General features: G+C 39.1%; 1 long non-coding RNA gene and 1 pseudogene across 2 annotated transcripts; both read left to right on the top strand.

Moving 5' to 3' along the window:
- The first annotated feature begins 567 nt into the window (after positions 1-567).
- Positions 568-667, top strand: LOC130471032 (uncharacterized; annotated as a pseudogene).
- A 7502-nt stretch (positions 668-8169) lies between these two features.
- Positions 8170-12121, top strand: LOC130469073 (uncharacterized). Of its 2 annotated transcripts, none has more exons than XR_008929451.1 (6): positions 8170-8283; positions 8621-8684; positions 10797-10830; positions 10920-11330; positions 11467-11580; positions 12082-12121. It is a non-coding gene; the product is annotated as an uncharacterized lncRNA (long non-coding RNA). The 2 variants fall into 2 exon arrangements; XR_008929450.1 differs by having other exon boundaries at positions 10797-10839.
- The last annotated feature ends 12462 nt before the right edge of the window (positions 12122-24583 follow it).

Raw genomic sequence — 24583 nt, 5'->3', positions numbered from 1 at the left:
GGTTGGTATGACTGTTGTGGTGGCGGTTGGTACTGTTGTTGTGGTGGTGGAGGGTGTTGAATCTGATGGGGGTTCTGGACATTAGTATTCCTATATGATAGTAGGGGATTGTTTTTATACCCCTCATTGTAAGAGTTGGAGTACGGATTGTTCTGCTTGTAGGACTGGAACGCATTGCATTGTTCGATAGAGCTCCGGCATTCCTGTGCATAATGGCCTTGCATTCCACAACTATTACAGACATTGGCAGATTGGGCACTCATTGCAGCAACACTAGCATGTTGGGTGGATTGGCAAGATGCGATATGCATATTGTCTAGCTTGTGATGTAGGGCAGTTAGCTGAGCAGTAAGCTGATCAATAGAATTCATCTCATGCTTAACACCCCGGTCGGCAAAACCTCTAGGATTCCCATATTGGGCACTATGGATGGCCATCTCCTCAATCACCTCTAAAGCTCTAGGCACCTCCAGTTGCATAAATCTTCCACTGGCAGCTGAATCCAAAAGACACCTAGACTCATTACCCAGACCATTATAGAACTGCTGAACCAGGAACCAATCATCCAAACCATGGCGTGGGCACTCTCTTTGCAAGTCCTTGAATCTTTCCCAAACCTCGAACAAACTCTCATCTGCTTGTTGAGAGATACCTAATATCTGACCCCTTAGACGAGCTGTCTTCTCAGGTGGGAAATATTTAACATAGAACGCAAGGGCTAAGGAATTCCAATTGGTGATTTTCATAGCTGCGCGGTTGAGACTGTTAATCCATAGCTTTGCCTTCCCACTCAATGAAAATGGAAAAATTATCTCCATAGTCTGCTCCGGTGTTAAATTCTTCTGCTTAATGGTGGCACAATACTGAATGAAAGACTGAATATGGAGATTAGGGTCTTCACCCTTTTCCCCACCGAATTGGTGTTTCTCGATCATGTTTATCAGCCGGGGTTCGATCTTGAAATTCTCGACCGCAATAGAAGGCATGATTGCCTTGGGAAGCATAGACAGACTTGGTTTAGAATAGTCTGTAAGCCTTGGCACAAGTGGGGGTGGTGGTGGTGGTGCTTGGTCACCCATCTCTGAATCTGTATGGAATAGATTGCTAATCAGATAGTCGGATTCAGAGTCAGAATAGTCTCTCAACTGTTCAACGAATCTACGCCGTCTACAAAAGGTCCGTTCAGGTTCAGGATCGAACGAATTCAGATCGCTAGTATGGACAGTCCTGGGCATAAACAAGCAAAAACTAGAAAACAGTCGTGAGATCCGGTCTCAAGGAACGGGAGTCCCTTGAGAAGTAACAAACAATAATCTAGAAAAAAAAATTAATAACAGAAAATAAAACCGTTTCCCCGGCAACGGCGCCAAAATTTGACAGGCTACGCACTCCTATCAAAGATAAACCTAACGTTCACCAACTAAAAATATAGCAAGGGAAGCAGGGATCGTATCCACAGGGAAACATGCGTTCTTTCTACTATTAAATTACTAATCTAGACTACTGGTAACAAGAGTTTGGATTGGTTTGTGTATTAAACTAAATAAAATAATCAAATCGGAAAATAACAATATTAAAGGAATCTAGGGCAGCGGTTCACCATAAATGCAGACCGGGATTGGACAACGAACAATGACAATCAATTAACAATCATAACTAGGAAAACATGCATCTCTCGAATCTTATGAATTCCTTAGGATAGAACAACTAGCGGGCTCTCGCTACGTACTAGAAATAATTCCTATCTAATAGCCAAAGACCAAAAACATCAGATTTATACCTCTCGACGCATATCTAAGGTTAATCAAACTCAAATCAAAATAGTCCGGCCGAACAGAATTGACGAGCAATAATAATAAGCTATAGAAATTATAATCAATCAATCAATTAATCAAGTCCACATATAATCCCAATCATGCATTCATGGATCCCCTAAACCCTAGAAATTAAACTACTCACTCATGATAATAAATAACAAAGCAATTAACATAATGGAAAGCATGATTAAAGCAATAAAACGAATTAAAGTAAGAAGCAATACCGAATTGAAGAACAATGAAATAATAAAGCTCGAATCTTTGATTAAAATTAAAAACTAAGTGTTTGGAGAAATAAAGAGAACTAGAAATAAACTAAGTATTCAAAACTAAAATAATAGATGTCACTAGAAATATAAGGGGCTAGTATTTATAGTTTGCCCAAAATAGAGCCCAAAATCGAAAATAAAAACTCGCGAAATACGATGGAGGTTGGCGTCGCCCGATCGGGCGATGTGCTCGATAGTCGGCCTGATCGGGCGAAATTCCGCCCGATCGGGCGGTTGCAAAATGCCCAGAACAACGCCCAGAATGACCGCCCGATCCGGATAGGGCGAAGCCCGACCGATCGGGCGCGTGTTTAAACTGCACGATCCTCTATCTTCAAAAAGTCATATCTCCTTCGTTATTCGTCAGAATTAGGCGAGTGACCACTTGTTGGAAAGATATTGACGTCTAGAATCCAACCCAATTAGAATTACTTCATTTGGAGTTGTAAAAATTGATTTATGCTTAAAATAGTGGACTATAGTCATTTTTCTACTTCCTTCGTTATTCGCTTTGCTTCAAAACTCTTCAAACTTAATGTTTGTGCTCTCGAAAGTACATAATCTCTTGTATTGATTCAAATGAGTAGGAAATGCACAAAAATATGCTAATTCCTACAATGATGAACCTGAAACTACAAACACACTACAAGGAGCACATTAGTACTAAAAATCGCTCCGAAGAGCTCATTTGAGATCAAAAAGTACTAAGGGACGGGGGTAAAAACTCTATATAAAACACACATATCAATCTTCATGGTTGTTTTCAAACTAAAACTTGAATGGTAGAGCAATTGGACCTCATCTATTCATAATACTGGGTAGTTTTCGAATAATGAAGTATTGAGTTAAAGACTCATGTATTACCAATGGTTAAAAACCAAATTCCTTTTGGTTCAATAATGAACTAGACTCATTGGATTTGGTCATTCAAAATGAATAAAAGGAAAGGGACTTTGTAAACGTAAAAAAGTAAGAAGATCAAGCAAAGAGTAAAATCTTTTGGACTATAAGAAAAGGTGTTAGAAAGGATAGGAAACGGGAACGAAAGAAATGAATTTAAAATTCTATTTCTACCTTGAAATTTGTGTTAAAGAGAAATGGCTTAAACTCCTATGGTACCAGATTACCGCTTGAGGTTCCAACTTTGGTTAAGAACTCAAATTCCGGAGCTAAGTTTGGTAGTTGAACTACCAGTGGAAAATGAAGGAAAGTTATGCTACATTAGCTGTAGGGTCATCTGTTTGTTTTAAAGTCCTTCAAAAGGCTGAAGCTTAATAACATTTAGTTCCATTAATCATCATAAACAATTTTCTATTTGGACACAGAAGACTCACATTCAAAGTAAACAAAAACAATCGTTGAGTGTTTATTTAATGAAATGGTCATTTATGAATTGAGTCGTATGATTTATTAATAAACAAGCAAATCTCTTGAAATTCAAGCTTCAGAAGGTTCAAATCAAATGTTTTGATTTGTGTTCCTCATATCTTTGGCAATGTCATACGACCATATCAACAAGACAACATTCTAAGATTTCATGGCATGGATTTTTTGTAAGTTGATCAATTTAAGACACAAGGGTCTTACTTGTTGAACATGACATGGAAATGGACTATTGTTAGAAGGTTCTAGACAATTACATTCATAGGCCAAAGATGGATTTTATGACTTACCTATTTCACAATAACTTGAGAAAATATGGTTATATTTACGCAAAGTGAAATATGTGAATGCTTCAATGCAATTCACAAAAGAGTATAAAATCAACATGGCAATAATTTTAGAACATCTAGACTAGGTCAAGGTGATGTTTGCATGAGCCAAGAATGATTATCAAGATTGTTTATATGGCATTATAACAATCGAATCTCCATAAGAATATGGAATGTCCAAATGGAGGAATCAGAATCTATCCGGTTATTGATAATCACGACTATTTTCCTATATATAATTTTTAATTACACTCTCAAGTGACTATTACACTAAATAAAGTTATCAAAGCTAAAGATAAGATGTCATAAGGATTGAACTTCGGTTCAGTTATCTTTTCAGTATATATATCTAGGGTTGTAAAACCCAGTGGGAGTTGGTGTTTACATCAAACGTACTCAAGAATAGATATATGTTTCTTCATGAGCGACTCATAGAAACAAAAGGTATTGATTCCACCAAAAATATGAGAACATATGGTTGTTTCTCTAGATAATGTCTTTTAGGAAACCACCATATTTCCAAAAAGGAAGTGGGAGGAAAATGACCTAGAAGTGACCTCAAAAGAACTTCGAATCAAGTAACAAACAAATGTAGGATACTTAGGAGTCTTTGAAAGAGCTTCGTACTTAGAAGCCTTTTGAAGAGCTTCAGGAAGACTTTAGAAGTGCTTCAAGAGAATACTAACACTCAAAGGACTTCGGTAATGTCTTTATTAGGGGTGAAAGTTCGGTTTTCGGTTTGGATTAAGGCCCAAACCGAATCAAAACCGAAATAATTCGGTTTTCATTTTTTGAAACCGAATCCAAACAAAATAACCTTTTAATCCAAACCAAACCAAACCGGATTTTTATTTTTCAGTCCAATCCAAACCATAAAACCGAATTTTCATAGGCCTTTCATTTGGGCCCTTTTTTTGGGCCTATAGTATACCTGTTTTTAGCCAATTTTCGGGTCCCTTATTATACTTTTTAGCCAAGTTCGGTTTATTCGATTTTAGTTTGGTTTATTCGGTTTCAGACTTTTCAGTCCAATCCAAATCATAAAACCAATTTTTTTTAAAATCTCAGTCCAAACCGTACCGAATAGGAAAAAAACGAACCGAATTTCTTATTCGGTTTGGTTCGGTTCGGTTCGATTTTCGGTTTTTAGCTACCAAACTTTCACCCCTAGTCTTTATAGACACTAACGTTTGGTGTTCAATACCTAGGTAAATCGTATAAGGAATAGAATCAACCAAGATAGATACATAGATATCTTGAGGAATGAAACCTATGGAGACTTTGGAAGAGCTTCAAGAACATACGACTTACACGTAAGTTACGACAAATTAAATATTACCAAACATGGATTATGGTTTGAGGCCATTAGATCCTTAAATGGTTTGAGGCCATTAAATCCGAATATCTTCATCTTAGGAATCAAGTCTATGATTTGGTTATTTTTGCATAAAGGGATCACTCCCATTGGTTGCAAACAAAACATGCAAAGATGATATTTTATACGCATATAAAAGATAAGCTAGATTGGTGGTTAAAGATTATCAACAACTTCACGGCGTTGATAATGTTGAAATCTTTTTCATCAAGTCGGAATGCTTGAACTATTTTGGATAAATCTAGCAATCATTGTATATGGCAATTGGAAAAAGGAACACCTTCCTCAATTGGACTTGTAGAAAGGAATTGTGTACATTACACAATGTAAAAGTTTTGGATACTAGATAAAGAAGCAAGCTTAAGAAATCTATTCATAGATTAATGCATGCAAGTGGGAATTTGAACATACTTTTCGACAAAGGCTATTGAGCAATCATAACTTTGTGAAAATATGAATCATCTTATAGATGAGGAGTTTAGTGGGAGCTAAGTCAACTTTAATGGTTCTATTTATGAGATACATATCTCTCTATTGAGTATGACATTTAAATTCTAAATGGTAGGATTTGAAAGTATTTGTCAATATTAGAACCATGGCGAAACTTAGATCATATTGGGTCAAAGATCTATTGGATAGGATCTAAAGCGCTGCTTGGATTCTGTAAAAGTAATTACTAACTCAAACACAAATGAGAGACTCAAAAGAGACTCTCAACCCATATGAGTAAGTCTAAGTAATGAATGTTTTAACTAAGTATAAAGATAGGTTATTATTACTAAAGTTAAACATGAAGGACCTTGAAGAAGAACCTTCACCTTATGTCACATGGAAATGCCAAGATTTTAGAAAGATTCAGTATCTCTTGAAACAGAATAAGCTAAAAGTTACATAGATAGATTTTAAAATGCGAAAGGTATTTGCATTACAATCAATCATGTATGATGTTATATATTGATCGCCAAGATAACTCGTAAATATTGAATCATGACGAGTTTATACCAAACTCTCTTGATCTAAAATCAAGGATCATTAGAATAACATCAAGAACATCCAGTACATTTGGACATGCAAGATGAGCACTTGATAAGAGAAAATGAATATGAACTAAAATTTTGATGCTACATGCATTTGGCTAAGCAAAAGTTGGATTTGGTTGTTAGGCAAACGACAAACATACATGGGCAATTAAGCGTCGTGATTAAAAGGTGGTAACATAGGTTCAAAACCATATGTGATGCATGGGAAACTCAATTATTGATTAGTTTCCAAGTTCTCAGTTGAAAGATGTATCTCCCATATCTCTGTGAACTGGTTGGAGTATTCCAAAAGGGGATGCATAATTTGCATTCTACTTTAATGAAATGAATTCATTATTTCCTAAGAAGCAATAAAAGGAAATTGTTTATATTGGGAGTTCTTCAATTAACTCAGGCTGATCACAAGTCTGCTATCTGGATGATTTTCTATTTTAAATATGAGAATCATTCTAACAGCAATGAAAGACTAGATCATTCTATAAACATATTCAAAGATCTTTTCATCTTGCATCGAAAGGCTTTCTATAGAAAAGATGCTAACAATAGCAAAGTATGATAAACTAAACCTCTGCAACAAATGAGATACACTGTAATGGGTAGTTGTTAAAAGTGGCAAGTCATAAAAGATAGAAACCTGTCAGAATTAGGTGTTGCACTCCAACATAAATCCTAAATGAGATAGAAATTGCGAGAGAATCCTATTCCTAATATGATTCGAAAGTAAGAGTCACGTATTAATTAAAATCCTAACGAGCCTAGAGTTCGTAACGGGCCCAGACGCATCCCGTCACAAGGTTAATACGCACTAAGAGACTCAATCAAATCTCAAATACTCCGGATTCTAGGAATCCAAATCTGACTAAGAAGCCCAGATCCTATTTTCAACGCCTGGCTCTGGGCGCCGAAATCTTCGGCGCCCAGGCCTGGGCGCTGAAAATACCTGGTACGTGTTTTTTCCTAAATCCTCGTGGATTAGAGTTCTGCAATTCTATCTTTCCACGAACTCTTTTCTATAAATAGGGACTTAAGTTCGACGTGAAAAGGACACACAACACACAATTATTATTCTGAGTATTGACTCTACACCCCTAAGCCTAAGCCTCACGCTGTAAAACTGATCACGCGTTCTGTCGCAATCGATCCATAAAGCGAACAGAACGTATCCCGTCCCATAACTTGAGATTCGTTAAATAAAAGGAGAAATAGCAAAGTCAAAGTGGTTAGTTTTCTGAGAACCGTGACGCACCTCTCAAGGGTGCGTCGTAATGTGTCCCTTTTCCATGGTTTAATTTCTTTCTTTGCCCTTTTATGAACTGTTAAACTAACTAAATCTGATTGTTCGATCACGCTTAATAAATATGATATTTTTGGGAAATTGGATTATCATGCTAGGTCCCTTAAAACAATCTAAATCAGATAATCGCGCTCGATCTAGTACTATATGTTGCATATTGTTAAAATCGACTCAGATTAGTTTAATAGTTAACGCATGTCCCTTCAATTATTTATGCTGAGCTAGTAAGGATATCCTGCCTCTGGAGTTATCGAAGAGCGAGTACTCCTCTCGGTAGTTACAGTCCCCCGAACCCTCAATCTCTACCCTGCGGGTGTACGTTGAGCGATCCCCACCACCAGGGATCACAAGGGAACCTACGGCCGTCGTGGTCAAACATAATTGCACTCACTACTACAAAAGCTTGGTTTTTAGACGCCAAGAGCTCGACGCTTGAGTACAGGCGTTGAGTAGAAAAATTCCCTCCCGCTTTTTCTCGACGCTATTCGGAGTCGAGGTGTGTTTAGACAGCTTAAAGCGTCGCGGAAACATGTGCCTTGCACGTGTACATGTCAGTTCACCCTTTAGTTGGAATACGGAGTTTGAGCTTTCCCTTCTTGTCCACATCAATGAAAAATAAAACTTAAAAAACCGCCTCCTTCATACCCCGTACCACCATAACTTTCAAACCCTAAAAATTCATCATCTCCCACACGGGTTAGAGCTACGATTAACCCCATAATTTTGTATGAATTGTGTACTCAATTTCCCTTCCTTGTGCTACTTGAATTTCGGAGGTACCAATTAAACTATTTCATGTCATATTCCCCTGGTTAATTTCTTGCAATGTTCTATTTTTTTGTGATTTTGTAATTTCGTTAACTTTCTTGCTCATATAATGAATTTTAGATAGTTTCTTTCCTCTAAATTTCAGAATTTCTAGTGTTTTCATTTAATTATTCATCTCGAATCAATTTTATTTTCGTGTCTTGCTATTCCAGTTCTTGATTCCGATTTCGTTTGCACCCTTTTCATTTTCTCGATTCTTCTCAATTTCCAAATTCTTTGATTAGTTGTTTGATTTGAGTAACTTATTTTTTATTTTTTGTTATTTGTTATTTGTGTATTTTTTAGGTTTATTTTCCCTTTTTCACGAAGAGTGGAGGTTTGAACGAAGATTGGAGGTTTAAAATTGAAGGTATTATTTTGTCTCCCATGTTCTGATTTTGTTGGGTATTTTAGGTTTTTGTTCAAGTTGAACTTTTTGTGCTAGATCTTGTTCTAGTCTATGAATTGAAGTCTGTCGACAATGAAATAGTGTCATGTTCGTCCTTTCTTTGTCATTCTGTAGATTTCTCTCATCTTTCTTTCTCCTGACTTCATATTCGATTAATGTTGAGTTATCATTTGGGTACATTATTATATGTCTACGCTTTTAATATTTGGTATCATTCGATTTTGCTATGTCCAATTGGGTTTTTAATTTGTTTTTTTTCAATTCAGTTTAAGTATAGGAAATTTGGCAGAAAATAATACAACTTATTGTGTAGATCCGAATTTAAAGTTGTTTGTTCTTAGTCAAATGAATCGGTATATGCTTGATTGGGTTGACGATGATGTTAATGTGTTGATTTAGTTTTGTGATTAATTTGTGAAATGCTGGGATTTGTGAATTGTATTATGTGGGAATTGTATTATATAAAATTCAGTGAAATCAATAGGGAGTACTTGGACATCTTCCTTGTTATCTCCTTTATCTTGACCCTCTTCAAAACCTGATGCTCTCATGTCAAGAAGTTTTGTTTGGCTACTGGTGACCAGACTTCTCCTTATTATTGGTTTAGATTGTTGTCCTTGTTTTTCCAAACATCCATGTACCCGGTCACCAATCACTATGCTTCTGTTGTCTTGCAAGATACAATAGTTACTAGTTATTTAGTTTGTACGTTAAGAGGGGATTAATGTTCAGGGAATTGGCGTTACTATTGTTACTTTAATTAGGTATTGGAGTTTACTTGGACTGATTTTGATGAATGTGACTGAAGTTTTGTTTCTTGAGTCTGCAACCTTTTATTGTGAGGCTGAGAAATGAAAAATGAAAGGTTGAGAAGGTAATGGAAGGTTGAGAAATGAAATACTTGAGAAGGTAATGGAAGGTTGAAAGACCAAGTTCAGGAGTGATTCTTTTTTAATATTGTGAGGTGGGTTAAGCCATCTTTTTCTCCTGGTCTTATGGAAATATTATTGCCCCTTCAACTCTGTCTTAGTCGGTGGCCTTGTTAGAATGAAGCACTAATTTGACTGGTAATGGTAATTGTAATCTCTCATGTGGCCCTAGTTGATTCTCATCTTGAGGTGAACAACTTGATCTAGTATCTTGATCCTCTATTAAATGGTATGATTATTTTTTTCTACTAACTACATCTTCTTCATCCAGTGTTGCTCTGTGCTTTGTTCAAACAAAAGAAATCAAGTACACAAAATTGATTATTCACTATTAAAAATTAATTTTGAGCTGTGTATACCTAAGCTTTGATGGATTAGTGAAGGGACGCTTGTTAATTTAATTTATATGGTTGTTCCCCTTTATTAGTTGAGTTGTCTTACTTCCCTCTCACTCCTTTACACTAATCCACTGCGGAAAGGCTTCTATGGCTTGTATCAAGTCAGAATGCAAGTGGAATGAATTTGCAAATAGCTCACTCGTTTTAGTTATGGGTAAAAATTGCCTTGCAAATTAAAGGGTTTTTCACCCCTTCTCTTTCTTTCTATCTTACCTTCATTGTCAATTTCGGAGTACATGTTTATATGACTTAATAAGTCTTGTTAACGATATAGGGAATATACAGGGATTTGATGTTACAATAGGTTAAAATTTGAGATGGATGTTGGTCATCTCTTTCTTACGTGCTGCTAGAGATTTTTAATAAAATTTTTGGGGTTTGGAGGGTATGATGTTACTAGAGATTTTTAATAAAATTTTGGGCTTTTTCAAAGTTGGAGATGTTACCCAGTTAATAACTATAGTTCGAAGTAGTTTGAAAAGTTTTGGAGAAATAATTAGAGTAAATTATTGGAGCATTGTTGTTCTAGCTAAATTGCGGGTTCTTAACTCGACATGAAAGTAATCTGAAATCACGAGCATCAGGAATCCAGCCTACATCCTGTGTTTTCTATTGGCTCTACCTTATTATTCTTCACTTAGAGATGATACTGCTGACAACTTTCACCTTTTCTTAATCTTTGCATCAGTTTCTTCTTTTTTTACCATTGAGATGATCTGATGCGGTTCTGTTTTCGTCTATTATAGGTGTCTAATCAGGAGGAAGACATGCCGAACATGGGTATTCATGGTTTATTCGCTACTCTTGAAACATGTTTGTTCTATTTTTCTTGCAGCGTTAACAACTTAACCCGAGGTTTATTTTTATAGGTATTCTGTTCTGTTAGGCAAAGCCTAACCTTAGGCCCTTGTTCCATACTCCCTTGGCCGTGATGTCAAACAGAGAGAAAATCACTTTCCAGTACTTCAAGAAGCTGTTTGCTCAAGTTACAAACCCTCCCATTGATCCTATCAGGGAGAAAATTGTGTCATCCATAGAGTGCATGATTGGTCCTGGAGGTGATCTCACAGAAATGAGTGAGGAGCAGTGTCATCGTCTCTCACTGATGGGGCCTATTTTATCCATTAAAAAGATTGAATTAAGAGGTTGGCGTATCAACGTAATTCATATCACTTATCCCAAGACCCTGGGCAGGAAAGGCTTGGAGCAAACGTTGGACAGGATCTGTGCTGAAGCTAGGGATACAATAAAGGTTACACAGTTTTGGTGCTTTTTGACAAGTATGTCTAATCTCTAATGTGTCACTTTATCAATTTTTTCTTGTCCAAATGAGTAAAAAGAAAAGAAGAAATTTCTTTTCACAAATTAAGTGATGTGACTAATCTCTTTATTTGTCCCTTTCTTTCTCTTTTGTAGCTTTCGCGCCAAGTGTAGTTGCAGTGAGCTCTCTATTGCGTGTACGACGAAGAACCCTTTGATAATATCATCATATCACATTGTCTGGTTCTCCAATGTGTGCTTCTGATATAGGTTAGATTGCTTCTCTCAACATACATATTCATTCTTACAATATAAAGTATGGTCATATTATATAAATTGCAAATAAATACTCTTACTGCTCTTTATAACTAATGAAATTAATATTAATCCATAATTAATATTCATTCTTACAGTATGAACTTCTTGACTATGTAAATCATCTATGTGGTTTCAATGGTATTCAACAATAGATAAATGATACTCATGTTCATTTTGATTTCAATTTCGAACCCATTAAATTGTTTTTTTCTTTTTGGTTTTCTGGTGATACAATCTAGGTTTAAATTGACTTTCTGGGTAAAAATTTAATGGAATTTAGGGGGTTACAAAATTCTATCGAATTTAGGGGGTTAAAAATTGAATCGAATTTAGGTTTTCATGGATTGTATGGTTTTGATGTTTGGGAATCAAATAAAATTCATGAACTGAAAAATAGCATTTTTGGTTGATCACGAGGGAATCCCCCTGATTTCAGCATCCTTTCTGTGACAGTGATGATGCTATTGCTGCACTCCTTGAAAGTTCTGGAGAATCTTTGGAAGAATTAAGTCTTAATAACATCTCCAAGGTATCAATCTAACTTCTTTCTGATGCCTGCTGTCTGTCTTTCTCCTGCTGTTCTTGGGAAGCCTGAACGGTGGAGCCATCTATAGTTGGATTCTCAGAGTATGCTATTTTCTGTAGGTTGGCCAGAATACCGCCATTTATCTTGCTAGGCGTTGCAAAAATCTCGAGTTCTTGGATCTTTCATGGTGTCGCCTCCTTACAGACGAGACACTAGGATTAATTGCAAACAGTTGCTGGTCTCTCAGGTTGCTCAAAATTTTTGATTACACACAGGTAAATAATTTTTTTGTTCATGGCTTGTAATGATAAGCAGTTGGGACTATTCGTTATGCTTTCCTATTACCATTGGTTTATAACTGATTTTCCATGCCAAATCTTTGTTTATACTAATTTGTATTTGTGTTTATACCAATTTGTATTTATACTAACAAGTAAGTAACGTGCATGAAGTTCATTACCAACTCTCCCTACTTATTCTAGTGCAAACAAGTAATGTGCATACTAGCAATTAGATCATTGACTAAGTTACTGATCGTATCTATTCTAAAATAACAATGACTGCTCTTGTGACGGTCAATCTCTGATTTGTTAGGGAGATAGGTGATGTATGGAGTGGAAAGGGGTTGTTGATAATGAGAGATGTTAATAATAAGTAATGAGTGATGACATTCAATTCCACAGAATGCTTATTTGAGGACCACACTACTAACAAGATATTGGTTGTTAGATCAAAGTTATACATACTATTTGGACTGACTTGTTGCCTAGTAAGTTTCCGGTGTTATAATCTATTTTAGATTTTTTGGAGCATGATGAGACACTTCACAAGAAAGTAAACTATTTTAGATCTTGATTATGGAACCGAATATTTCATCATCAGCGTGGGTCTCTGTTTTTAGGTAAGGACATTGTGAATCACAGGAGCATAGGTGTTCCTAGGATAGGGTAGGGTAGAGGTGTTCACAGGAGCACAGAAGGATAGGTGTTCACCCAAGACATTTATTTGAATGTCTCTTCTCCTATTGTTTCCTGTCCACATCACACCCTTTCCTCATCTTCCAACTCAAACTTACCTATTTTTGTACCTGTTATTCTTCCTGTGTTCCTAAACTACCTTCCAAACATAATGATTTTGTCCACTCTATACCTGTCGTAAGACTTAGATAAATACAAATACCAGAAGACATTTTCTTCCTCTTCTCATTCATTTTATGTTTTTTTAAACTCAAATCCTACTTTTTGTTCTTTCATCTCAAATGTGATGGTTTGTCTTGAGCCATCAACCTATAAGAAAGCTAAAGATCGTCCAGGTCGGGTTGATTCCGTAGACAAAGAAATTCAGGCTTTAGAATCAAATGAAACAGAGTAACCTACTGATCTTCCTAAGAGTAAGAAGGGCCATAGGTTTAACCTATTGATCTTCCTAAAGTTGCACTAGAAAAACCGTTCTTCTAATTAACCAAGGTAATGAATTCCTTCTGCAGTCATGATGAATACGAAATAATGAACCTACATGAAAAACTAATAGGCTAAAGTCCAAAAGATAGGTAAGCAATTTGCGTGATTAAAATATTTATATGAAATTCTCCTCATGTTGTATTTAATTTCCTTCGTGGTTTTGGTTTCCGACTTATTATGTACTTATTATATTTTAATTGTATTTTTCTTTGAAGGTCGTCCAACGTGATAAGGTGCAAAAGCAGCATGAAGGCCAAGACAGTTGAGCTTCATATGAGCTACTACCATCGATCATCTATATGTAGTATATACAGTATATCCTAGCTAGTTAGCTTTTCTAAGTTTTAGTTTTAATTTCTTGGGTTTGATTTATGATGTTGTTTTTTTACTGTTGGTTAGGATTTTGGTTAGTAATATTGATGCGTGTATGTTTGGATTCTGGTTAGTAACATACGTGTACGTACTATGAATTTTAACTACTTAAGTTAATTTTATTGTTAATTGAAGACCAGTTATTCACAATTTAAGTTTCATTGATCTTGTGTTGCACTTTATTTTTAAATTTATTTATAATTTAAATTTATTTTTATTGTATCATATATATATATATATATATATATATATATATATATATATATATATATATATATATATATATATATATATATATATATATATATATATATATATATATATATATATATATATATATATATATATATATGATACATGAATAGGTACGAGTAATAAAAAGAGCTTATATGCAATACAGAATACGTGAAAAAAAAACCTTCTACAAATAAATGTGGACGCTTTTTGGAATCGTGTTATCGTAAGCATTAAGATTAAAATTCACGCCAACTTCTTGACGCTTTTAATCGTCGACAACCGAAATTTCTGGACGCTTATTGGCGTCGAGAAAATAAAATAGTTAAAAGGTGGGCATAGCGGGAAAATAATGTTGTCGACACCAATATCAAAAGTCTAGACGAAGAAAAGCGTCGAGGTTCTCGACGCCGAACAAAAATTGGGGTCTGCAAATGGCGTCGTCATTCTTGACGCCTAAAAGCGTCGAGAAAATTCTCGACTGTCATTTTCTCGACGCTTCTAGAAAGCGTCGAGGTCTAAATTAGCGACGCTTTAAGGCGTCGTAAAATGGTTAAAAAAGCGTCTTCAAGAGGCGGGATTTGTAGTAGTGACTCCCTTTATGTCACGATAACCGGGTTTTGTCAGTTTTTCTCATTGTCGTTAAAAACTGAATGGCGACTCCTATATTACTAGTCAATTGGGTGTAAACTCACGGGAAATCCAATTACACTTGATTTGACAAAAAGAAGCGTCACACCCACGAGGGACGAGGTCACGCAATAGCCTCGTGGTTTTTCGACCCCCTCACAGTGGCGACTCCACTGGGGATAGTGAAGGAAATACTCGTGCTTGTAGGTAATCAAAATAGCCGAAGGGTGAAACGATCCTACCCCGCGTTTATTTCCCAATCAAGTTGGGATGACCTGAAAATCAGCATATTAATGTGAACGGACAGAACCGCATAACGAATCTTGGCTCCCTTGGTGTTTCATCTTGGGAGTTGGGACTAAGGATACCCATCGCCAACCGGGGGGTGCATACGCTTCGAATGTTGTCCACTCGGCACTTTCGCTAGTAGTACACCCGTCCCAAACCCAATCTCTCTCCCATTAGGTCCCTCTCGCCTGCATGCCCTCTTGGCTTGCACTTGCGGGTTGGTCTCTTGAGCGAAATTCGTCTGCTGAAGACACTACCTCGACCGGGGCATGTGTTGGATCTACGATAGAAGCGGTACCAAGCCAGGCGCAAATAACTACCCATAGAAGCCTATCATAAACTACATGACATGTTATTATTGCCTCATGATGGAATGTTAGTTATGTGTAGCGAAATATATGATTGTGTGTGACAAACTATCCTAGAAAAACCAACGACCTTAAAAATTGCCCAAACATTCATAAACCAATTTGCCAAAGAGTTATACCGAAACACGTGTTCCGCAAACCCGAACGATCGCCACAAAAATAAGCGACGCTCGGGATGGCCTGTAACGAATCCCACAAACGCTGCACAACGCGTAAAGGACGTTATTAGGCAAGCACGCAAAATCGAAGTCGCATAAACAAAAGTAGACGCAAACAGAAAACGAGAACCAGCCAGGGACGCATTTTCAACGCCCCTGGCTGGGCGCCAGAATTTCTCACGCCCTACGCTGGGCGCTGAAGTTGCTGCTTGGCCTTCTGGTCAGGCGCAGCAGCCTCGGTGCCCGCGCAAAAGGAAAATACGTAGCACAAAAAACGTTCGTAAAAAGAATTGCTACGAGGGCGTAAGAAAAGCACTCGATTTCAAAAGCGACTCGTAAAAAATTAGTAACTAAAAACCGACGACAATGCTCGGCACTAAAAACCGAACATGCTAATAATTATGAATGTCACACGGGCAAGTGTTTCGAAAATCCAAAGAATGACCAAAAGAAAGAACTAAAAAGTGTACCAACAAAAGAAAGAATGAAAAACCAATAGAGAGAGTCGAAGTCTAGACTAAGTAATGCTTGAAACTTTGGGACCTAAACTTTAGCTTATCTTATGCATAGGACTGGTCCTGCCACTTGGTGCCGATCAGGAAATCAACGGTTAGTGCGCCTCGAAGATACATCGCCAACACCAGGTTTAGTGACTCCAAGCTCCGTCCGTCATCCCTCATTTCAAGGATCTCCGCTTCCCCAACCTCGATTCGCACCCTCAAACATGTCCATCGAAGAATTGCAAGAGCAGATGGCTCAAATGACCCAACTCATGGGCCAACTGAAAATGGAAAACGAAGCCTTAGCGGCTGCGCAAGCCAAAAATGACCTCGATAACGAGAAGAGGATTGAAAAAATGGTCCTACAGCAAACCATGGGGAGCAAGTACTTCTCCCTCGATCCTGAACCTTTTCCTGGCAAACTACCAGAAAAGTTTAGTTCATCGGACTTACCAAAGTTTAAAGCCATGGATAATCCCCGTGATCATCTATTGAGCTTTGTGAATGCCATGAACTTGAAAGGTGTGGACAAGTCCGTGTATTTACCTGCCTTTCCTTTGTCCTTGGAACCTGTGCCGCTCAAATGGTACTATCACCAGGACCCTAAGCTCTTCCCCACTTGCGAAGACTTTGTCAATGTCTTCATCAAGCAATACTCGTCGAACATGGATTTTCAAGTCACCATGCGCGAGCTGGAAGTTCTCTTCCAAAAGAAAAATGAGGGTTTCACAACCTACTTTGCTAGATGGAGGGATCAGGCGGCCCAGCTAATCAATAGGCCTCCCGAAACAGAATTAGTCCAAAAATTCATTGACAACCTGGACCCGGCCTACAGACAGCACCTTAGGTACCTGGGACTTGACACTTTCAAAAGAGTTTATGATGTGGGAATAAAGATCGAGGATGATCTCGTAAAAACAATACAAAGTAAACCCGCATACAAAAGCAATACCTACAACAGGGGCAACACATCCCAAGCTCAAGAAGTCCATGCCGTAGAGGAGACTCCCGCCCGAAGAAGCCCTGGAAGATGGGTCCGAGACCGAAAGTTTGCCCCACTCGGGTCGAATTTGGTACAAGCCTTTGAAAGACTAACCAATCAAGGAAAGTTGAGACCTATAGGCCCCACCCGTGACCCTCCTGTCAAGAACAAATATTGGGTCGAAGGTACTTACTGCAAATTCCATCAAGGAAATGGGCATGACACCGAAAACTGCTGGAATCTAAAACATACGATCCAGGACATGATAGAGGATGAAGTGATACCTCTCCCTAACGTTGGAAAACCCAACAACAACAAGAGCCCACTCGGCTCTTGTCACATCTCTCTCGACCAACCAGAAAATGAGAACTTCGTCCCTACGGTGTACATTACACCCCAAGGTGCACCACCCGCTGTGGTCCCTATGGATCGAATCGAGAGAGAAGTGTGCGGTGTGTGGGATGATGATGCTGAAGATATTTACCTATCTCAAGTGTCGGGCCAGGACCTCTTTACTGAAACTTGGCCCGGGTATGCTCTCATTGACACCACCCCTCAGGAGCCCGAGGTCGACAACCTCACCCGATCCGGAAGGATATACCAACCGGATATTCACCCACCTCCTATGGATGATATCCCAGTTAGGTAAACTCCTGAGAATGGATGGCACACCACCGTCGCGGAAGTCATTGAAAATCCTCTCTTGAAACAACTAAAAAGAACCAAAGCCGAAATTACCATCTGGGATCTCATGTGTACTTCAAAGGAACATCGCGAAAAGCTTATTCGCTCACTCGACCTCATCTCAGTACCTACAGATATCACACCTGACTCACTGGTTAGCCATGTCACGAGAGATGCCGGAGAAAAGGCCATAGTTTTCACTGACAAAGACTTGCCCAAAGAGGGGGGTGCTCACAACAAAGCCCTTTAGCTAGTGGTTGGATGCAAAGGACAAAACATCCCCCTAGCGCTCGTAGATAACGGTTCGGCGGTCAATGTTTGCCCATTGCGAACCGCCCATTGCTTAGGGCTAGGAAATAATGACTTCCAAACCTCCACGCAAGGGGTACGAGCTTATGATAACTCCCGAAGGCCTGTGTTGGGAAAAATCAACCTCACCATACAAACCGGGCCTGTGGCACGCACCACGGAGTTTCAAATAATTGACATCAAGCCCACTTTCAACCTCCTCTTGGGGCTACCTTGGCTCCATGACTTAGGAGGTGTGGCTTCTACCTTGCACCAAATGGTTAAACTTAACCATAACGGGGTAATACTAGAAATCCACGCCCCTCCTCTCGACGTCAGTTGTACTATGGTTGGAACGGCCGAAACTGCAGACGACCTTTACGGGTTTCAAATGGAAGAAACAATCCAGTTCATCAAAGATTATGATCCAGCATTCCTAGACCCGCATGCATCCCGAGTCATCCCTAGAATGCTGTTAGCTCAAGGTTATTTCCTTGGAACCCCATTGGGCATAAGGAAGAAGGAATGCACATTCCATCCTTTACCCAACAAATCTACTCCCTTTGGCTTAGGCTATGAACCAACGGAGGAAGATATTGCTGACCGCCTGTTTAGGCTACGCCTTAACAAGGCCAAATAAACCACCCTCCTTCCCCCATATCAAAGAACCCTTAACGGGATGTTCGTTCGGGAAGGAGAAGGACACCTGTGCTGTGATTTCCCTGAACCCTAAAACCAGGATTTGAAATCTTCCATGACTGCCACACCTTGGATGAGGCACCCCACCTCACCAAGACTAAAAACAACTGAAATATTGGACGACCAGGCTCCATGGACATTGTTTAACGAATCGAGGCCTATGGAGGACGAGACTGTGACGACTACCCTAGCTTTACAAGATGAAACCCGGTTAATCGCTCCTGCATCAACACTAGAAGAGATCGGGAACGGATGGGTGAAGACATATCAGTGGGTCAATGAAAAGGAATAGAATTCAAGATGAGTACCGGTGAAGGACCAAAGTTTTACGAGACTAAACCCAAGGCTTGAGCCACATAGAGCACCGTAGTAAAAAGCGCCTAGTAGTTCTTTAGATTGGTAGAAAAATAATAAAGACTTTAGATGGTCCTAAGACCCCTTAGAATATAGGTCAAGTTTGTTTCAGTGTGTTTTCCTTACTTTCCAAATTAATAAAGGCGTAATATTTCTCCTAAAATTTTATTCTAACACTAAGTAAACACCAAATGTACTTGCAAAATAAAGAGGCGGCCCACTCTAAGGCCCAACAAACGAGGCCCATTCGGTCTTGAAATAGTGCCATGGGAACCAGTTCCCGAAACCCACAAAATAAACCGCACCATCCCATTCATATCCCCAAAAAACCTAAAAAGTCAACCAGTGTTATCACAAGAGTCAATCCATGCAACCCAAAGAAATCAAAGGAAATCAAAATCCAAAACAATGCAAATGTTACCAAAAAACAGATTCATAAAACATAATTCCATCATACCCTTCACTAACAACGCGCACCTCAATCCACCCAAAAAGCCTATACAAAGATCTTCATATCTTCCACACCTTAACTCCATTTTCAAATCCGTTTCGGGTCACGGATAGAAAAAATTAATACGGACAAAAATGCATCTCACGCTAACAGTAAAAAAACCTCCGAATTAGCCTCAAAATTGATTTTAAATACGAGCAAAATCAAAGCACTAAAAAAAGAAAAAAATAAATAAATGCAAGAACACGTGAAACAAAGCGTAAAAAACGACCGCCCAAGTCATTTTCAGCACCCAGGGCTGGGCGCCGAAATCTTTGACGCCCCAGCCTGGGCGTTGAAACTCTCTGCCTGCCTAAATTTTTTTAGAAGTGCTCGTCATTTTATCCGCACATAACGGAAAAATAACGAACACTTGGGGGATACAGCACGTATCCAAATAGGCTCACCAAAAAATATAGCCATACAAAAAGTAGTCGAATTTCATTTTTTTTACGCGACTTACGGCAAACAAAAAACGGCAGACTAAAATAATGATAATACTTTACTCATTTGACCGATTAAGTAATATGCTACCACCTCAGGGCATATCTATTAAAATCTGGCATCCTAGAACTTATTCTAGCCAGAACTACGCGCGACCTGATTCTGACAAGATACGTAGGCAATCCTTACCAAGGATTCGGTCCAATAAAAAAAAACAAACATACATAAATTGTGCAAAAAGTGTTAGACATATAAAAATATATAAAAAAAAGGAGGAGAAACAAAAAATGAAAATGAAAAAAAAACAAAATACGCCTTTATTAAAAAAATAATAAGAAGGAAAACAAAGTGCCAAGAAATGAAAAAACAAACACAACTGAAATAAATAAAGGGCACCTACACCCTAGCAAGAACTACACTAATCTAGTTCTTCCGGATCATCAAATAAAGTCTTGTAGAGTGCAATGTTCGCAGGATCCACCCCCACAGTCTTCTGCGCTGCCCCAATATCAATCTCCATAAGAACCGCCTCCTGGACACTAACTTCCAAAGACGCCGAGGCTTCAGAAACATTCTCAGTTATAGCCCGCTCAGCCTCAAGGGCACAGACAATGGTGGGAGAAGGATTATATCATCAACTAGACTAGTCGTTGTTTCTACAGGCGGCTGAGCCTTCCTAACCCATACATTGTTCCGGCGACGATCTCCGCGAGAGCTTGCATTTCTTTTAACAACAGCAGGCCCCTTCATGTTAGGCATCTTTTTAGGCCTGAAACTGAAACGGGGAGGAACTTCCTTTCGCTTTCGATCAGGACGAGCTTTCACAGTTTTAATACCATGGGTACGAGGTTTGGCAGAATCAGGACCCTCATACTTAACACGAATACGAGGTATCAAAAGCTCAGCCGGCTCCCCATTTCGAGCCTCGGTCCTCACAGCTTTATCATCAGAGCTCATCCACAACTTGTAGTTTTCAGAAAGACCCACAAAGCCATTTGTAGCTACGGCCCAACGCGGGAGACTATCATAATGCTTAGCCCATGCTAGAACCCGTGCTTGTGAAAAGGTCGCTACCTTAGGTGGTACCGTATCAGAAAAGGGGATAGTCTGCCTTAAACCATATTGACGCATGACTCGGTAAGGTAAAATATAAATGGGTCGAGATAGCCCCAACAAGGAAACATAAACCGATACATCAGAACCCCCCGTCATAGTAGTCAAACCCCACCACGGTACCACCCACTTAATAGAACAGATGCCATAAGTAAAAAAGGAGGCCCATTCGGCCTCGTCCTGGCCTTGGTGCAAGTATTTTCGGTTACCCAAGGCTATAGGGCGATAATGTTTAGGATCGGCAGGAGCTTCCAAGAGCCTAAGCCGTTCCACGAGCCAAATCTGCAAAAAACGGGTACGATCAAAAAATAATAATAAAAAGAAAACGGTTCCTGGGGCGCAGTTTCAACGCCCAGGACCAGGTGCCGAAAATTCCAGCGCCCAGCCCTGGGCGCTGAAACTCAGCCCCAAGGCAGGACGAATGAAAAATATATATGAAAAAAAACGTATACGTGCGCAAAAAAAATCGATTACCTGCAGTAATAGGGGGCTTCCCTTAAAATATTCAGATTTGGCGTCCTTCTTCAGCTCATCCGCACTCACCAAAGTCTCGGCAACCACCAAAGGCATAATAGAATAGCAACTTTCCATCTGGCTAATCAAGGGGATCAACCTTATGTCACCGAACTCACCATTGTTATTCGACAGCAAATAATGATTCAACAAGCAAAATACAAGGGCTCGAATATTCAATTTCTGTTCGGTCATATTCTTACTAGGTCTCAAGTGATGTTTTACAAGTTTTGCCAAATTAACTTCATCACCTACAACAACTTCAGCAAGCATGTTAGCATCTAGTCCTAGGAAAGCCCCTATGGTTGTTTTACTCTCTTCAATAGTGCCAGGGGTGGCAGGGGTAGCATTAGTAGGATAACCAAGGATCGCAGCAAATTCATCTGGCAAAGGACATATTTCGTTACCCCGAAAGACAAAAACATGATGATCAGAATCCCAAAAGCTTAGGGCTGCGTGCAGAAAATTATAGTCAATGTTAATTTGTTGTAAGCCTAAAAGTGCCTCTAAGTGGCATTCTTTCAACAAAGCCTTTTCTGTAGGATTAAGGGCCCGTAGCCAACGCCTAACAGTCCGTTGGAGTGAGAAAGTGGGAATCGACATGACGAAAGCAAGGAGTAATTAAAACACAGCAAAGAAAGAAGGAAATTGAGAGTGATGGAAAATAGGGACGTATCTAGCCTCTATATATAGCTGAACGCATCAAGTGACATCCTAATCCCATTCGAAAACGCGTTAAGAAATCTGAAAGTCAAAATTCGGCAGGAAAGGACTTTCAGCGCCCGAAGCTGGGCGCCGAAATAATTAACGCCCAGCCTTGGGCGCCGAAAATGCAGCCCAAGGCCCAGATTTCACAAAACGTGGAGCAGGAAAAGACTTAAAACCGTGTTGCTAGGCACGAGGCCCTATGTACAATTAAGATCAAGCCCAAAAGCACCTTTAAGCTCCCAAATAGCAAAAATGAATGGTAAAACTTGGTCGAAACTTAGACTTGTCTCAAGAAACACATGCGTACACTTTTCAAAACAAAAAATATCAAGGTCATTCTTCGAAACACCAAAAAATGTTGTTAAGTCGTTGGTTTCTCAAATAAAAAAATGTTTGTCTGTCAAATGATTAAATCGGGCCAAGCTAAACCGAATGATATTAAACCTTGTCGCCCGAAGACTGAAGTCGCACCCCATGACTTCGCCAAAGTAGCACACTACTATGAAAGGGGCGCTCGCACATACGAGCTCGACCCCAAACATGATTAAAAGACGTTATGAAACATGCGAAAAATGAGCACCAAAGCCCGAGTGCTTGGGGGCTCGCGAAAAGTATACTCCAACAGAGAGCGCGCGATCAAAATCACATTCCCGGGCTGCCCTATACACAAGTCCCGTGTTTGGATAATCTCAAAAAAAAAGGGGGAAAAAACGGTATTTTAAAAATATCGTTAACAGAAATATACTCAGTGTGGGCCCACTTATAGGACACACCTAATCAGGAAATATTGCGACCCACCAACAGGTTGTAATCACAAAAGCCCTTCTACATAGGCAAAATGAAAAGAAAGTAAGAAATCCAAAATGGGCTCGCCCACCTTCAACGGGCGGGGTCTGCGTCACTAGCCGCGCAGGTCCTCAATTTCGGAAAATAAAGTCTTCAATTTCAAAATAGGCTCGCCATCTTTAGCCGGCGGGGTCTACGTCACAAACCGCGTAAGTCCTTATCTTCAAATTTCAAAAACAGATTCGTCCACTTCTATCGGACGGGGTGTCCACCCTTAGCGGACAGGCTCGCCATCTTTAGCCGGCGGGGTCTGCGTCACTAACCGCGCAGGTCCTAGTCGCTGCAGCGATAACCTTTATCGGTTTTCTCTTTTTTCCTAAAATTAAAGGATCGATTTTCCCTTTTTCCAAAAATTAAAGGATCAGTTTTCCCTTTTTCCAAAAATTAAAGGATTGGTTTTCCGTTTTTCCAAAAAAGAACGATGTGATTGGTTTTCCATTTTTTCCAAAAAAGAGCGATGTGCTGGATTTTCCTTCGTTTTACATCCCATAAAAACAAGGGGGTTTTCTCGTTTAGCTAGCCCTGAAAATGAGAATCTTTAAAAACATTTTTACCTCGTGGTTGGGCTTGGCCAGGCCCAATTACACTTTATAGCTCTTATTTCGAAAAACATCTGTAGCTACTCCCAATGACAAAGTGAGGGAGTTTCTACGTCTCTTTAGATACTTCCAATGACAAAGTGAGGGAGTTTCTATACTATCTGTTGACAAATCCCAATGACACGTGAGGGATATGTCGACATTTCAAGTGATGACCCTTAAGTCAAATGTTATCACTCGGGGGCTCGTGAGACCCTCGCAAAAACAGGTCACCATGGCTTGTGTGGCGCACTCCGTCTAGTACTTTGACCATCGTCTTATTCCAAGACTCAGTCAAAGTGGGGGCTAACTGTAGACACCTACTTTTGTCCCCATTCCCGAAAGGGAAGGTTCGATGATGAAAACGTAAATCTCCACTTGACAACGCATCTCCTATAAAATAACGAATCTCATTACCCCTTTTCATTTCACCCGAAACCTGCTATTTATAGAAACCTGCTATTTATGGAAACTTGCTAAAAATAGTAACTTCCGTAATGGGTAGTTGTTAAAAGTGGTAAGTCATAAAAGATAGAAACCTGTCAGAATTAGGTGTTGCACTCCAACATAAATCCTAAATGAGATAGAAATTGCGAGAGAATCCTATTCCTAATATGATTCGAAAGTAAGAGTCACATATTAATTAAAATCCTAACGAGCCTAGAGTTCGTAACGGGCCCAGACGCATCCCGTCACAAGGTTAATACGCACTAAGAGACT

This window comes from Spinacia oleracea, chromosome 3, assembly GCF_020520425.1.
Source record: "Spinacia oleracea cultivar Varoflay chromosome 3, BTI_SOV_V1, whole genome shotgun sequence".
NCBI classification, from domain to species: Eukaryota; Viridiplantae; Streptophyta; class Magnoliopsida; order Caryophyllales; family Amaranthaceae; genus Spinacia; species Spinacia oleracea.
This window is presented reverse-complemented; position numbering and strand designations above follow the sequence as displayed.